This window comes from Elephantulus edwardii, unplaced genomic scaffold (genome assembly GCF_000299155.1).
Source record: "Elephantulus edwardii isolate Elephantulus edwardi_28Jun2011 unplaced genomic scaffold, EleEdw1.0 scaffold00226, whole genome shotgun sequence".
NCBI lineage: Eukaryota > Metazoa > Chordata > Mammalia > Macroscelidea > Macroscelididae > Elephantulus > Elephantulus edwardii.
The window spans coordinates 3,880,838-3,896,931 of NW_006399976.1; positions in this window are offsets into that span (position 1 = coordinate 3,880,838).

Sequence of the window (16,094 nt, forward strand, 5' to 3'; positions counted from 1 at the left end):
AAAACCTGAAGAGTGACTGGCTGATAATGGCTTTAATAAGAATACTTAAAAGCTTAAAACAAAACCCTTGTTAATGAGACTCTGAGTACATATTAGGAGCATGGCCCTTGTAAATCCGCTGGTAACTATTTATCCTAAGAAAATGCTCTTGAGGGAATGTTTTACTCCCTGCTGTAACTGCTACATCTGTTTTATGGCATACTGTTAATCATTTGATTTTGCTTAAAAACTTTTCTTGTATTGAATAAAGTCACTGAAGATTCTTGAAGTCTTTCGTCCCTTGCTCCCCAACTATTTTATGTCTTTTATCAAGTCTCTCTGATTCCCCACTCTCAGACCTGTTGTAGAGCTACAGTGCCGAGGAGGAGCACTGAACATCCCATGGGCTGACAGAAGGACAAACAAATCTGCCTTGGACAAAGTGCAGCCAGAATGTTCCTTGGATGGAAAGATGATAACGCTTCATCTCACATACTTCAGGCATGTCGGTAGGAGAGGCTCGTCCTCGAAGAGGGGCATCATGCTGGGAAGAGTGGAGGGTTGGTGAAAGAGAGGAAGACCCTCGACCAGATGGACTGACACAGTTACTGCTTGCGTGGGCTCAAGTGTGTCAGGAAGAGTGAGGATGACACTGGATAGGACAGGGTTCAGATATGTTGTTCATAGGGTTGCTACAAACCCTATGATTTCACAGCACGGACACAGAACCTCCACTAGATCCTCTGGTACTTTTTTCCTCTTTCCTAGACTGCTACTTGTGCCCTTCATTGGCTATGTAGGTGAGCTGGCTGCCATGAAGTCCATCCCCAATTTCTAGTCACCCCCAGTACAATGGAAAGAAATGTTGCTGAGTTCTGCTCCATTCCTACCATCAGTTGCAGATAAGACAGCTGGAACTCGTGGAGAGTTCGCTGGCTGATTTTTGGAAGCAGAATTCTAGACCTTTATTCCTAGACTTTGTTAGTACCTGTGAAGCCCCAGTGAGACTCATTGGGCAGCAGAGCAGCATGTAAACCTCCTCTGACTGATGAGTGATGGTTACAGATAAGTGGTGTTAGGCAGGAGTGAAACCCAGGTCTCCTGCACAGGAGATAATTCTACCACTGAGCCACCTTTCCTCCCCACAAGGTAATGTCCTAATAAGCCTTTCATTGCCATTGAGTCAGAACTCGCTCATAGCTGACCCTCCAGTGGGTTTTCTGAGGTAAAGTGCACAGAAGGAGATTGACCATTTTTCTCCCAAGAAGCAGTTGGTGGATTCAAACCACCAGAGGGGGGGTTAGTTTGGGATGCTAAGCACCAGAGAGGGACAACTTTTGGGTTTTCAGCACGTTTCCTGTGGACCACACCACAAGAGCATCCTTGATAGCTCAGTAGGTGAGACAGGTAACTTGTCTAATGATCCCACCTCTTGGCATTCATGTCTTTGATGTCTGTGTACAATTCTTGTCCCTTGGGCTGGACCTAGTGACTCCCTTCTAACCAAAAGAGTACAGTAAAAGTGACAGGCTGCCACTTCTGAGACTAGAATCCAAAAAAGACTGTGGCTTCTGTCTCCAATATTCTCTTGAGTTCTCACTTGGAGGGAACCTGACTGCCATGTAGTGAGTTTGCTCTTTGTGGCATGGAACCAAGGGTGGCTTCTAGCCAACAGCTATGAAGACGTGAGACCCTGAGTCCTACAACCTCTGAGGAACTAAATCTTTCCAATGATCATGTAATGAAGCTTGGAAGTGGAACTTACCCAGTTATGTCTTCAGATGAGACTCTGGGCTTGGTCAACATCTGGATTTCAGCCTCATGAGATACTCCGAGCCAGAGGACCCACCTAAGTCATACCCAGGTGCCTGACTCACAGAAACTCAAGAATATATGTGTTGTTTCTTCCTATTCTTTTAAAGTGAATTTGTTTTTGCTATATTTTCTTGTAATAAAAGTACATACATAAATATACATAGAATACATGTATATATGTTGTTGTTGCTAAGTGCCATCGAGTTGTAGGTGACTCATAGCGACTCTATGAATGAAAGACCTGGACACTTGTACCACTTTCATCCTTTCTCCAGGTTCATAGGGTTTCCAGAGGCAAGCTATTTTGGAAGTGGATGCCACTCCTGCTTCCAAGCTTGTTTTAATCATATATATGTACCATTTGTCATTTTAACCATTTCTGGGTATACAGTTCAGTGTTAATTATGTTCATCATGTTTTGCAGTCCTCACCATTATCTAATTCCAATTTTCTCATTAGTCTTAACAGAAACTTTCTAAAACAGGTATTACTTAATGCAAAAATAGCAAGTCTATTGAAAAAAATGGAACCAGGGTGTTACTTTGAGGCAAGGATGGTGAAACTTCATTTCACATTTTTTTAGGCGTGTTGTCAAAAGAAGCCAGTCCTTGGAAGAAGACAACATTCTGGGAAATGTGGAGGGTCAGAGAAAGAGGGGAGGACTCTCAAAAAGATGGATTGATACAATGTCTATAACAATGAACTTGGACATATCAGAGATGGCAAGGATGGTGCAGGATAGGTCAAGGTTCACATCTCTTGTTCGGGGGATAGCTATGTGTCCCCGTCAACTTGACAGCACCTAGCAAAAACAAAGGTGCTTCTAACCACACCATGGTCTTTTCCATCTCCTTATATGCATGTGAAAGCTTGTTGTTGTTGCTGTTATGTTCCGTCAAGTCATTTGCGACTCATAGTGACCCTATGTACAACAGCCCTAAACCCTGCTCTATCCTGTGCCAATCGCATTGCCTCTGACACACCCATCCCGATTACCCCAGTCACTGAATCAATCCACCTCAAAGGCGTAAATTCTCCTTCTGTCCTCCCTAGTTATTGTCCAACTCTCTGATGCATAACAAGTGATTGCAAAAACCATGGCCTATATCAGGCGGACCTTAGTCTCCAGAGAGACACCGTTGTTCTTGAGTACTTTAGAGAGGTCCCTAACAGCAGACTTTCCCATCGTAATACTAGACAAGGAAAAAGAAAGACAAAAATAGATACTCAAATCACATCATCAATAAAGAATAATATACAGTGTACTGCTGGAAGAATGGACAAACCAGTTTTGGGAGAAATAGGATGTTCCTTGGAAGTAAGTATGGTAAGACTGCAGTCGGCTTGCTTTGGACATATACTCTTGAAAGGCCAGTCACTTGAAAAGGACAATGTGCTTGGTAAAGTAGAGAGCCAGCAACGACAAAGTAAATGCTCAATGAGCTTGGACTTGACTTGGTGACTATAAGAATGAACTCAGAAGTATTGATCATGAAACTGACACAGGACTGGACAATATTCTGTTCTGACATAAGGTCACCTTGAGTCATTGCAGAACCAACAACACCTAACAACAATAACCAGCGAAACTCATTACCCCCTAAAATGTAACTCCCTATTTCTACCATATGCATTTTAAGCTTCTTAGTTTTTATGTAATATTTATAATACAATCCAGAAGCCCTGGTGGTACAGTGGTTAAGCACTCAGTTCTTAATCAAAAGTTTGATGGTTCAAATCCAGCAGTCACTCTGTGGGAGGAAGATGTGGGAGTTGGCTTCTATAATGATCATTGAGTCTTCCTACTTTTCACTGATGGCCCCACTTTATCAACCATGATGTCCTCTGGGGATTAATCTCCAGATGACATGAAACACTTCAAAGTACATGAAGTACTCCCACCATCCCCATGTCTAAAGAGCATTCTAGCTGTACTTCATCCAAGACAGATTTGTTCTTCTGGCAGTCTGTGTTGTATTTTCTCTGTTCTTTGCCATATCATACTTCAAGTAGTGACTGCAATTTCACAAGGGTGTGTGTTGTTACTCATTGAGTCAGAAATAACCCATAGCTGACCCTACAGTGAGTTTTTAGAGGCACTAAATCACATGAGAGGAGATTGTCCATCCTTCTTTCATGGAGCAGTTGGTGGATTTGAACTGCATGCATGCCTTTAGGATTGTAGCACAGTCATTTACCACGAGGCCACTAGAGGTTCCTCAACATCATATTTCAAATGCAGAAATTCTTTAGCCGTCCTTATTTGTTATCCAGCTTTAGAATGCATATAATTTTGTTGCCACGTGCTGTAGAGATGCTTGTGACTCAAAGTGAACCTATGTGCCCTATCCTCTCAACCCTGGTTTATCCTGAGGCAAATTTATCATCTCTGACACACCTACCCCCATTACCCCAGTCACTGAGTCAATCAGTCTCATCGAGGGTCTTCTTCTCTTGCACTGTGCCTCTACTCTCCTAAGCATGACGTCCCTCTCCAAGAACTGGTCCCTCCTTGAAACATGCCCAAAATATGTCAGACAGAGAGAGCTTCAGAATCCTTGCCTCCAAGGAGCATCCTGCTTTCACCCTCTCTGGGAAGAAGATTTTGTTGTTGTTGTTGTTGTTGTTGTTGTTGTTGTTGTTATGTGCCTTCGAGTCATTTGCGACTCATAGCGACCCTGTGTACAACAGCCCTAAATCCTGCACTATCCTGCACCAACCACACTGCCTCTGACACACCCATCCCGATTACCCCAGTCACCGAATCAATCCACCTCATAGAGGGTCTTCCCCTCCTGTGCTGTCCCTCCACCCTCCCAAGCATGATGTCCCTCTCCAAGGACCTGTCCCTCCTTACAACATGTCCAAAGTATGTCAGACAAAGCCCCAGAATCCTTGCCTCCAAGGAGTAGCCTGATTTAACCCTCTCCAGGATGAATCTGTTTGTTTTCTTGGCAGTTCATGGTACATTCAATACTCTTCTCCAGCACCACAGCTCAAAGGCATCAATTCTCCTTCTATCCTCCCTAGTCATTGTCCAACTCTCTGATGCATAACAAGTGATTGCAAAGACCATGGCCTGTATCAGGCGCACCTTAGTCTTCAGAGAGACACCATTGCTCTTGAGTACTTTAGAGAGGTCCCTAACAGCAGACTTTCCCATCACAATACGTTTTTTTTATTTCCTGGCTGCTGGTGCCAAGAGTGTTGACCATGGGGGATGAACATAGGAAATTTAAAATGTCATAGCTTGGATCAGGTTCACCTTAGTTCTTAAAGTACTTTTTAACACTTAAAATGCAGCAGATAATCCTTATTTACCACATCATTTAACTTTGTGACTGATACTTCTATGTGATGGTGAAATTCTGTCTCACGTACTGTGGGCGTATTGCTAGAAGGGGCAAATTCTTGAGTAAGGACATTATGCTTAGAAAGGTGGAGGGTCAGCATAAGAGAGGAAAGCCCACAACAAGATGAATTGACACAGTGACTTTAACAATGGACTTGAGTGTGTTGGAAATGGTGAGGATGGTAAAGTATAAAGCAAGATTCAGATCTGCTCTTCATAGGGTCTTTATGTGTTCCACTTGACTTGATGGTACATAACAACAACAACAACTTCTGTGGGGATTGATTATGGATCCAAGTAAAAGAAAATCCTTGATAACTTCAATCTTTTCTCCATTTATCATTAGGTTGTCTATTGGTCCAGTTGTGAGGATTTTGTTTTCTTTATTTTGATATGTAATCCATTTTAAAGGCTATCATCTTTGATCTTCATCATTAAGTGCTTCAATTCTACTTCACTTTCAGCAAACAAGGGTATGCCACCTTCATATCAGTTTATCAATGAGTCTCCCTCCAAACCTGATACTGTGTTCTTCTTCCAATAATCTGAACAAATACAACAAATAGTACTAAAATTTTTATTCTTTGAACTGCTGTCCATGATTTGTGAAGATTCACATCATCAAATGCCTTTTCAAAGAAACAAAATGCAGTTAAAGAGCAATGATAACCCTCATTCCATATCTTCTGAGTCAGCTTGAATTTATGACAGTTCCTATCTCAGTTCTCCCTTCACATATGGCTGCAACTATTTTTGCAGTGTTTTCAGCTTAATTTTATTATACATTATTTTTCTTATAATTTCTGTGTTCTATTGAATCACTTTTTTAAAAAAATAGATATGAATGTGATTGGTATTTCCAGTTTGTTGGTTGGTCAAATAGATTTCTTCCCAATTTCTTGGCATAGAAGAATAAACACTTACGGAGGACCTATTTTGTTCAAAATGACTATCCTAGGCCATTATCTTTAACTTTGGCACATGGTTGAGTGGGAACATGCAAATACAATATGTTAGTCTACCTACAAAGAGATTAACTAGTTTCTCCATTCCACCAGGCTTAGATGGAGCAGGTTCAACAGCAGAAATTTAAGAATCTCACCACCAACAAGAAAGAAGTGGAGAATGCAGTGCGTGTCCTTTAGGGCTTAGAGATCCCTGTGCCCACAGGAGAAGAGTTATAAGCCACAACAGAGAGCCAGAGACCCAACATGAAACTGAGTTTACCTAAGACTGCTACCCAAAGGACTCAGAGCCTGGGGCCTTCACCTAAGCTTGCTGGAGCAATGGTGGGGGTGGGAGACAGAGAAGATGCCTTGATTGGCAGGACTAAGAGGAGAACTTTGTAGTACTGATCTAGGACCACAAAGCTGAAGGCTGAAGCACCCGTTAGCATGCTTCAGAAGTTATCCTGATTGAGAAATTTCATTTTGTTGCCATCTTGAGTTATAATCTGTTAACTTCCCTAACAGATCTCATAATTATGTTTCTGTGAAGTTCATGTAGCTATTGCATTGGCTTTTAGACACAGTAGAAGTGGTGCTGAAATTAGTAGAAGAAGGTACAGAAGCATGGGGACATTTCTGACCTCATGGGAATTGGTTTTGTGTTGTAGATGCTCTTGATGGGGATACTTCCCCTTTGTGGGGTTAGTAGAGGTCAGCTACCTCTGTCCCCATGCCACTTTCATTCTTTTTACAGCTTATGTACAAAGTCCAGCATCCAGTTTTGAAGGATCTCAATTGATATTCCATCAGTTCATCGAGACTTCAGTGCAGCTTGAACACATTTCTTGATCATATAGCTACCTCCTGAAATCATTGCATGTGGACCAGTTTTTTCTGATACAGTGCCTCTATGTATTCCCTACATCTTCTTTTGATGTTTTCTGTATCATTTAATATTTTGAGAAAGAATCCATCAATATCACAACCTGAGGCTTGAGTTCTTCATCAATTCTTTCAGTTTGAGAACTGCTGAGCATATTAGTTTTTTAGGTTTCTAACTCTAGCTCTTTATATGTTTCTTTTTTTCTGTAAACGTTTATTAAAATTAATAATGATAAAAAAAGAAAGGCTTCAGGTCTTTTGCCCATAGTATCATTATGAATTATGTCCAACTCGATGGCAATCAACAACAACATGCATCTGCTAAATTATTGCAATGACCATACAGAACACATAGAAAATACTCCTAATTATGGGGCTTGTTAGGGTAGTTAACAGTTTACAATTCAGATAGGAAATATTCAGTATACACTTCTTTTTTTAAATATTCCTTGAAAGTCTGTTTTAATTGTCCCATTTCCACAGTGCTTGTCAAAACCAGTTCTGATTAATCTCCTTTGCCAGTGTGTCCTTTGCCATTCCCTATCACTTCTCCCTGAGAGGGACTTTACCCTGATTCATAAGGAAAAGGGGATGGCGTATTCTCTTAGCTACTTTCTGCTGAAAAGGGACGTTGTAGGTTTCAGGGTGAAGATCTTCTCTCACTACTCTAAAGGGCCCCTTTGGCAATAGGAAACATGTAGACTATTGTGGAGATTGATTTTGGAATTTAGATGCACTGTTATCAATTGTGCTTTGCCATACATGTTCATACCCTTGAAGTTGCTAGAAGACACAAATTTAACTAACAAGTTAAAAGTACATTAGTCAAAAATTAAAAGCAATAATATTCCAAGTAGAGGTTCTAACAGTGGCACAAATCAAGTTACAGAGGGAAGGTAGTTCTTAAAATAAAAGGCTTATTGACTAGCACTTTGTCTATTATAGTATAAAGGTTAGGAACCACAAGATGTAGAGGCTCAACTATGTCATTTATTGTTCATAAATCCTGGAGCAAATTTCATCTAGCACTGGGTTGTTTTACAGCTCGGAAGTCCACATGCAAGGTAGAGGTGAAGTAAGGAACTGCTTATAAGGTTTTCTGTCAATTCCAACAACTAAGAAATAGTGAGAAGAGTTGGGCCCTCAGAAGGCTTTTCGGACCAAATAATAGGCTCTTGTGTCCAGGAGAAAATGGCCAGTACTGTTAATGCTTACCCACGGCCTCTGGGAGGATCTGAATTGTTGAAGCGCCCTCCTTTGTTTCCAGCTGGGAGCTGGGGCCTGTCAGTCCTGTCAGCCATGAGGACGTGATGTGGGCTGCCCTTGGCCAAATGTCCTTCAGATCCACGCTTAAAGCAAGTGAGTGGGAGCTTCCTCTCTACTCCCTTGCCTATCTGTGGCTCTTGTTTGTGACACTGTCTACTGAAATGGCCCAGCTTTCCACAGTGGAAGCAATTCTGATCTCCTTTATTACCTTTGGGTGGCATTGTTTATGAGTAGGACTTCCTTTTCCTGACACAGGTCTAAATTGGCAGCAATAGCTGCCGCAATAATTTTAGCCACACTCTGGTCTTTTCTCTTCCCTCTAGATCCCAGTTGTTAAAAGAGGGAAAAAATTTAAACAAATATATAACAAGTAATTTTGAACAATATAATCTTTTAAGTTTAAGGCTAGAAATATTATCAATATGATCATTTCCAATCCAGAGATACATGTTCCAATGTAGTTCCTATTTTCCATAAATGCTTTTGGTAAGAAGAATATTATAAATGTGGATACAGTTCCACTATTCCTCCTCCAGGCCATGATATAGTGTTAATAGCGTGAGTAGTTATAAATCCATTTCCTTCCTTACTGTAACTTAAATTTTTTTAATTTAAATTTATTATTAATTTCAGTAAAAAATTACAGAGACTTTGGATTTCCACTCATTCATTGTTGCACATTCTCCTACCCCCTGCCCCCGACCCTTCCCTCCAGAACACTACCCTCTTGGAAAAGTAAAAGAAAAATTCTTTCATTGTTTTACAAACCCTCCCCAGGTCCATTCCACCATGTAGCCTTCGCTCTAGACTCCTGTCATGACAAAAATACCTAATCACATATTCCTTTTAAACAGTTTTCTCCCTCATCTGTTTCAATGCAGCATACATTGAATCCATCTTTCTTAGTGTCTCCCCAAACCCAAGGTCAGTCCTGTTTTACAACAGTGGCACCGTGCAATATTTGTCCTTCTGTGACTGAGATACTTCACTCAGCATAATGTCCTCCAGAGTCACCCATTTTGAATAATACTGCATGATTTCCTTGTTTTTCAATGCAGCATAGTATTCCATTGTGTGAATATACCATAGCTTCTCTATCCATTCGTTTGTTGATGGGCATTTAGGTTGTTTCCAACTCCTTGCTATTATGAGCAAAGCTGAAATAAATATGGGTGTGCATATATCTGCTTAGATGTCAGTATGGTCTCTTTGGGGTAAATTCCCAGTAGTAGAATTGCTGGGTCAAATGGTACCTCTATTTGCAACTTTTGGAGAAAATGCCATACTGCCTTCCACAGTGGTTACACCATTTTACACTCCCACCAACAGTGAATAAGGGTTCCAGTTTCTCCACAACCTCGCCAGCATTTGTCCCTTGCTGTTCTGTTAAATTTTCTATTCTGACTGGGGTGAGATGATATCTCATAGTTGTTCTATACATATTTCATTATAATACTTTGTCTTCTCCAGCAAGCCACCCTTTGAAATCTTATGTTCAACTCTCTTATTGCATCATTTCCTTTCACTTTATCTTCCCTACATTTTAAAGAAAGTTTTAGAATCTCTTCTGATGTCCATTTAGATCTTTTCTTTCCTGTGTTTTTAATGATCTTTTGCTTTCTTCATGCTTAACATCTTGATGTCAACCCATAACTGATCTGGTCCTTGGTCATTAGTAGTTAATCATGTCTTAGAGATGGTATCCACATTCAAGTGGGATATACTGAAGATTGTATTTTGCATCTTGCGGGCTTATTTTCATTTTCATCAGCTTTAATTTGACTGTCCTACAATTAGTCTCTGGTCTTCTTCTAACTGATGATAGTTAACTCTTGATGGTGTTTGTCTTTTTCCACACTGTAGTCAGTTTAGTTTTTGTGCATTCTATCTGGTGAGATCCTCATGTGTGCTCACTGTTTACATTGTTGGAAAAATAGGGACTTCTAATGAATCAGTCATTGATCTTGTAAAATTCTACCATGTAATCTCCTATATAGTTTCTACCACCAAGGTCACATTTTCCAACTACTAATCCTTCTTCTATGTATTTGTATGTTTGATTGTCTTTACTGGTATTTTTTTAGAGATACAACACCTATCTATCAGTCATTGTATAGGAGGAATGATTTACACATAGCTTGGGTATCTGTGTTCTTGCTTTTTTTATATTTCAATTTATTGTATTAAGAGAATTATCTACCTATTGCTAATTACAGCTTGGTATTTGTATTCTGGCTTATTTACCATTGTTCTAATTAACACAGCACTTGTCTGTCAGTTTGTTGTACTGAGGTAAATTGTAGGTGCTGTAAAAGCTGTGCACTTGTGTGTCAAGTGCCAGAGGGATCATTTATGGTGGACAGGCTTTAGCAGAACTCTCAATATAGACAGCAGAATTGGCTATCTACTTTTTAAATAGCAGGCCTCTGTGAATCCTATGAATAATAGAGGAACACAGATGGTTATAGTATTAGAGTAGAGCCCAGATTGGAAGTCAATTAAAATGAAGGGAAACAGCTGCAAATATCCTTCAATAGTTGGAACATGGAATATATGAAGCATAACATCAAGATAACAAAGATTCTCACCACTGGGCTAATTGGCAGCATCATTATGGATGGTGAAGAGATTGAGATTGTTTACAGTTTTAGTTTGCTTGGCTCCATAATCAACACTCTTGGTACCAGAAGCCAGGAAATAAAGAGATAAATTGCACTGGGGAAGTCAGCTGTTGGGGGCCTCTTTAGAGTACTGACAAGCAATGGTGCGCCTGATTCAGGTCATAGTCTTTGCAATTGCTTTCTATGTGTCAGAGAGCTTGACAATGATTAGGGATGATAGAAGGAGAATTGATGCCTTTGAGCTGTGGTGCTAGGAGAACAAGCAGGTTCATCCTGCAGAAGGTGTAACCAGGATGGTCCTTGGAGGTACAGATTCTGAAGCTTTGTCTGACATACTTTGGGCATGTTTCAAGGAAGGACCTGTCCTTGGAGAGGGACATCATGCTTGGGAGGATGGAGGGACAGTGCAGGAGAGGAAGACCCTCAATGAGATGGATTGACTCAGTCACTGGGACAGTGGGGGTAGGTGTGTCAGAGACAATATGGTTCACACAGGATAAAGCAGGGTTTAGGGCTCTTGTACATAGGGTCACTATGAGTTGCAAGTGACTCAATGGCACATAACAACAAAAAACAACAACAACGCTGGAAAACCAGAAGGTGTGAAAAATGAAATGGAACACACATGAACGTTGACATTCTAGACATTAATGAGATAAGATTGACAGTTTTGGGGCATTTGAAGTCATCAAATCCATGGTATATTGTGCCAGGAATGCAAAGCAGAAGAAAAATGGTGTTGCAATCATAGTTAAAAAAGACAATTTCAACTTGTATCCTGAAGTACAATGTTGTGAGTGATAGGATATTACCCATTTGCATACAAGGGAGGCCTGTTAATACAACTATTATTCAAATATATGCACCAACAGCTAAAGCCAAAGAGGAGAAAATGGAAGATTTTTACCAAAGCTTGCAGTCTGAAATTCACCAAATATGCAATCAAGATGCGTTAATGATAATTGGTGACTGGAATGCAGAAGTTGGAAACAATAAAGAAGGCATGACAGTCAGAAAGTATGGACTTGGTGACAGAAATGAGGCTGAAAATAGAATGATCAATTTTTTATGTTCAATGATTTATTCATCGAAAATATCTTTTTAAATAAAAAATTGATTTTATACTGGTTTACTTACAAAGTTCATATACGTTATTTTTCACACCAGATCTTTCCCCTTTTCTTTACCTACCCCTCCCTCCACCCATCAAATTGTGCAACCCTATGATAAACATCCCCCCCCAACAAATATCTTTTTTAAAAATCCACAAATGGTGACTTTACACATAGACCTTATCAGACGAGCTGCAAAAGACTCAGATTGATTACATCTGTGGAAGAAATCATTGGAGAAACTCAATATTAGCAGTCAAAACCAGGCCAGAAAAAAAACACCCCAAAACAAACAAACAAACAACAAAAAAATGAAAACCAGGCCAGAGGCAGATTGTGGAACATATCATCAATTGCTCATGTGCAAGTTCAAATTGAGGCTGAAGAAAATGAAAACAAGTCCACGAGAACCAAAATATGATCTTGAGTCTATCCCACCTGAACTTAAGAACCATCTTAAGAATGGGTTTGAATCGCTGAACACCAATGATTTAAGAACAAATAAATTGTGGGATGACATCAAGAATATCATCTATGTGCAACAATGAATGAATGGAAATCCAAATTCTCTGTAAATTTTCGTTGAAATTAATAATAACTTTTTAAAAAATTAGAAAAGAATATCATCTCTGAAGAGAGCGAAAGGTCCCTACAAAGAGAAGAAGAAAAAACCAAAATAAATTTCAGAAGAGACCCTGAAAATTACATTAGAGCATTGAGAAACCAAAACAAAGGGAAGAGATGTTGGAGTTAAAAGAGTTGAACATAAGATTTCAAAGGGCGGCTAGAGAAGTTGTTGTTATGTGTCATTGAGTCACTTGCGACTCATAGCAACAAGAGTCCTAAACGCTGCTCTATCCTGTGCCAACCTCGCCGTCTCAAACACACTCATTCCCACCACTCCACTCACAGAATCGATCCATCTCATCAAGGGTTTTCCTCTCCTTTGCCGCCCCTCCACTCTCCCAATCATGATGCCCCTCTCCAAGGACCAGTCCCTCCTTGCAATATGCCCAAAGTATGTCAGATGAAGCTTCGGAACTCTTGACTCCAAGGAGCATTCTGGCTTCACCCTCTCCAGGACAAACCTGTTTGTTCTCCTAGCAGTCCATGGTATATTCAACACTCTTCTCCAGCACCACAGCTCAAAGGCATCAATTCTCTTTCTATCATCCCTAGTCACTGTCCAACTCTCCAATGTATAGCCCGTAATTGTGAAGACTATAGCCCAGATCAGGCACACCTTTGTCTCCTGCCTGATGTCGTTGCTCTTCAGTACTCTTGAGCGGTCTCTCACAGCTGACTTTCCCAATGCAATTCATCCGTGGAAGAAATCATTGCAGAAGCTCAGTATTAGCAGTCAAAACCAGGCCAGGAAAAAAAAAACACAACCCAAAACATACAAAATACCTAATCAAAACTTGATTTACTGGCTTCTGATACCAAAGCAAAATATTATAACAGAATGTACAGAAGGCTGGAATTGGTGAATAAAAAGGAAAGAACTCATTTGGTATTTATCAAGCTGAAAGAACTGAAAGACAAATTCAAGACTTGAGTGGCAATAGTAAGAGATGCTATGAATAAAATCTTGAATGAAAGTATCCACAAAAAAATGAGGGAAATACACAGATTCACTGTACTAAAAAGAATTTGCTAACACTGCAGTATTTCAGGAATGACTTGGGTAATGGGAGTCTTTGTCCAGATCTGAGTTTGCACTTTTCTTCACCGAATCTAACTTCTGATTATCTGCTCAGCATTCAGATTGAATTAGTATGGTGAATGGATATGACTGAAAAAGGAATCCCCCACTTTTCCTGATTTTAACATATGTAGTATCTCTTATTCTGGTCAAACAATTGCTTCTTGGTCCATATACAAGTTCTGCATGAGCACAATCAAGTGTTCTAGAATTCCCACACTTTGCATTGTTATCTATAATTTGTTATGATCCACCCAGTAGAATGCCTTTGCTTAATAAATAAAACACAAGTAAACACCTGTGATCAAAGAAGAAATGATGACTTTGAATTATGATATCGGTGAAGAGTCTTGACTATGCCACGGACTGCCAAAATAACAAATAAATCTTGTAGGGCGGATAGCCAGAATGCTCCTTAGAAGTAAAGCTGTTTAATGACGTTTATAGTCCTTGATTTTAGTCCTAGGTCCATGATCCACTTTGAGTTGGTTTTGTGTATGGAGTGAGGTGTAGATCTTGCTTGAGTTTTCTGCAGATAGTTTTCCAACTTTGCCAACACCATTTGTTAAAAAGGCTGTCGTTTCCCTGACTTAACTGATTTCATCTTTCTGTCAAAAATCAGTTGACCATAGGTAGATGGGCTGATTTCTGGATTCTCAATTCTATTCCATTGATCTATGAGTCTGTCATGACAGGAGTCCAGAATGAAAGCTGCACTGTGGAGTGGACTTGAGGGGAGGGATTGTATAACAATGAAAGAAATTTTCTTTTACTTTTCAAAGAGAAGAGGGAGGGGTAGGCATGGAGAAAAGTTCAACAATGAATGGAAATCCAAAGTCTCTGTAAATTTTCATTAAAATTAATAATAATAAAAAATAAATTCTAAAAAAAGAGCAATATTCTAGGTATTGTCTGTGAAATAGATTGGTACTGGCCATTTTGAAGTGGAAAATCAGACAGACTACTATTCTGAGAATGACACATTGAAAAGGAATAAATAGCATTACATTCACTGTCAAAAATAACATTTCAAGATTTATTCTGAAGTACAATACTTTCACTGATAGGATAGTATCCATATGGATACAAGGAAGCCAAGTTAATATGAACGTTACTCAAATTTAGGCACCAGTAAATGATGAAGAAATCTAAGATTTTTTTTGGACCAGCTTCTGAAGTCTGAAATTGACTGCAACCAAAATGCATTGATAATTATTGGAACCTGGAATACAAAAGTCTGAAACAAAGAAGGAAAATAGAACTTTGGTGAGAGAAAGAACAATGGAGATTGCATGTTAGACATTTGCTAGACCAATCAGAAGGACTGTTTTTCAACAACATAAACTGCAATTATACATGTATATCTTGCTGTATGGGATGTTGTTGTTATTGTTTCATGCTATCAAGTAGCCTGTGACTCATAGCAACCCTATGTACAAATAGCTCTGATCACTGTCTTATCTTGAACAAGTCTCACTGACTCTGACACACCTACCCCCATTTATTACATCTGTAGAATAAAGGCAATTGAAAAGCTCAATATCATCGGTCAGCACAAAGTCAGGGGCCAACTATGGGACTTATATAAATTGCTTATATGAGTTCAAGTTGAGGCTGAAGAAAGTGAAACGAAGCCTGCAAGGTGCAAAATACAATTTGGAGTAAACTTAGAGTAAATCTCATTTTCATTTAACTAACAAGCTTGGAAGCAGGAGTGGCATCCACTTCTATAATATCTTGCCCCTGGAAACCCTATGAACCTGGAGAAAGGATGAAAGTCATGCAAGTGTTGAGGACTTTCGTTTATAGGGTCGCTATGAGTTGCCTACGACTCAATAGCACTTAACAACAACAACAACAACAACAACATTGAGATCAGTTGGTCTAGTGGACAGAAAGTGATGCTACCAAGCCAAAGGTGGGTAACTCTAGTTGGTGGCCCTCCAGCCTGTTTTTAATTGTTTTTGGTCACACATTCTTCTAGGTCATATAGCCCTGGTATGTCCACTTGCCGTACAGAGGTAACTTATGGTTACTGTGAAGCTGAACACTGTGACACTGATGTGTCAATTGCAATAGTGGTTACCCATGTTGGACACTGTTTGGTAGCACTCCACGGTTAAAATAAGCTTGGAAGCAAGAGTGGCATCCACTTCTGTAAATAGCTTACGTCCAGAAAACCTATGAACCTGAAGAAAGGATGAAAGTCATGCAAGTGTCGACGACTTACGTTCATAGAGTTGCCATGAGTCACCTACGACTTGAAGGCACTTAACAACAACAACAACAACAACAACAACTTGTGACTCATAACGACCCTATGTACAACAGCCCTAAATTCTGCTCTGTCCTGTGCCAATTGCACTGTCTCTGACACTTCCATCCCGATTACCCCAGTCACTGAATCAATCCATG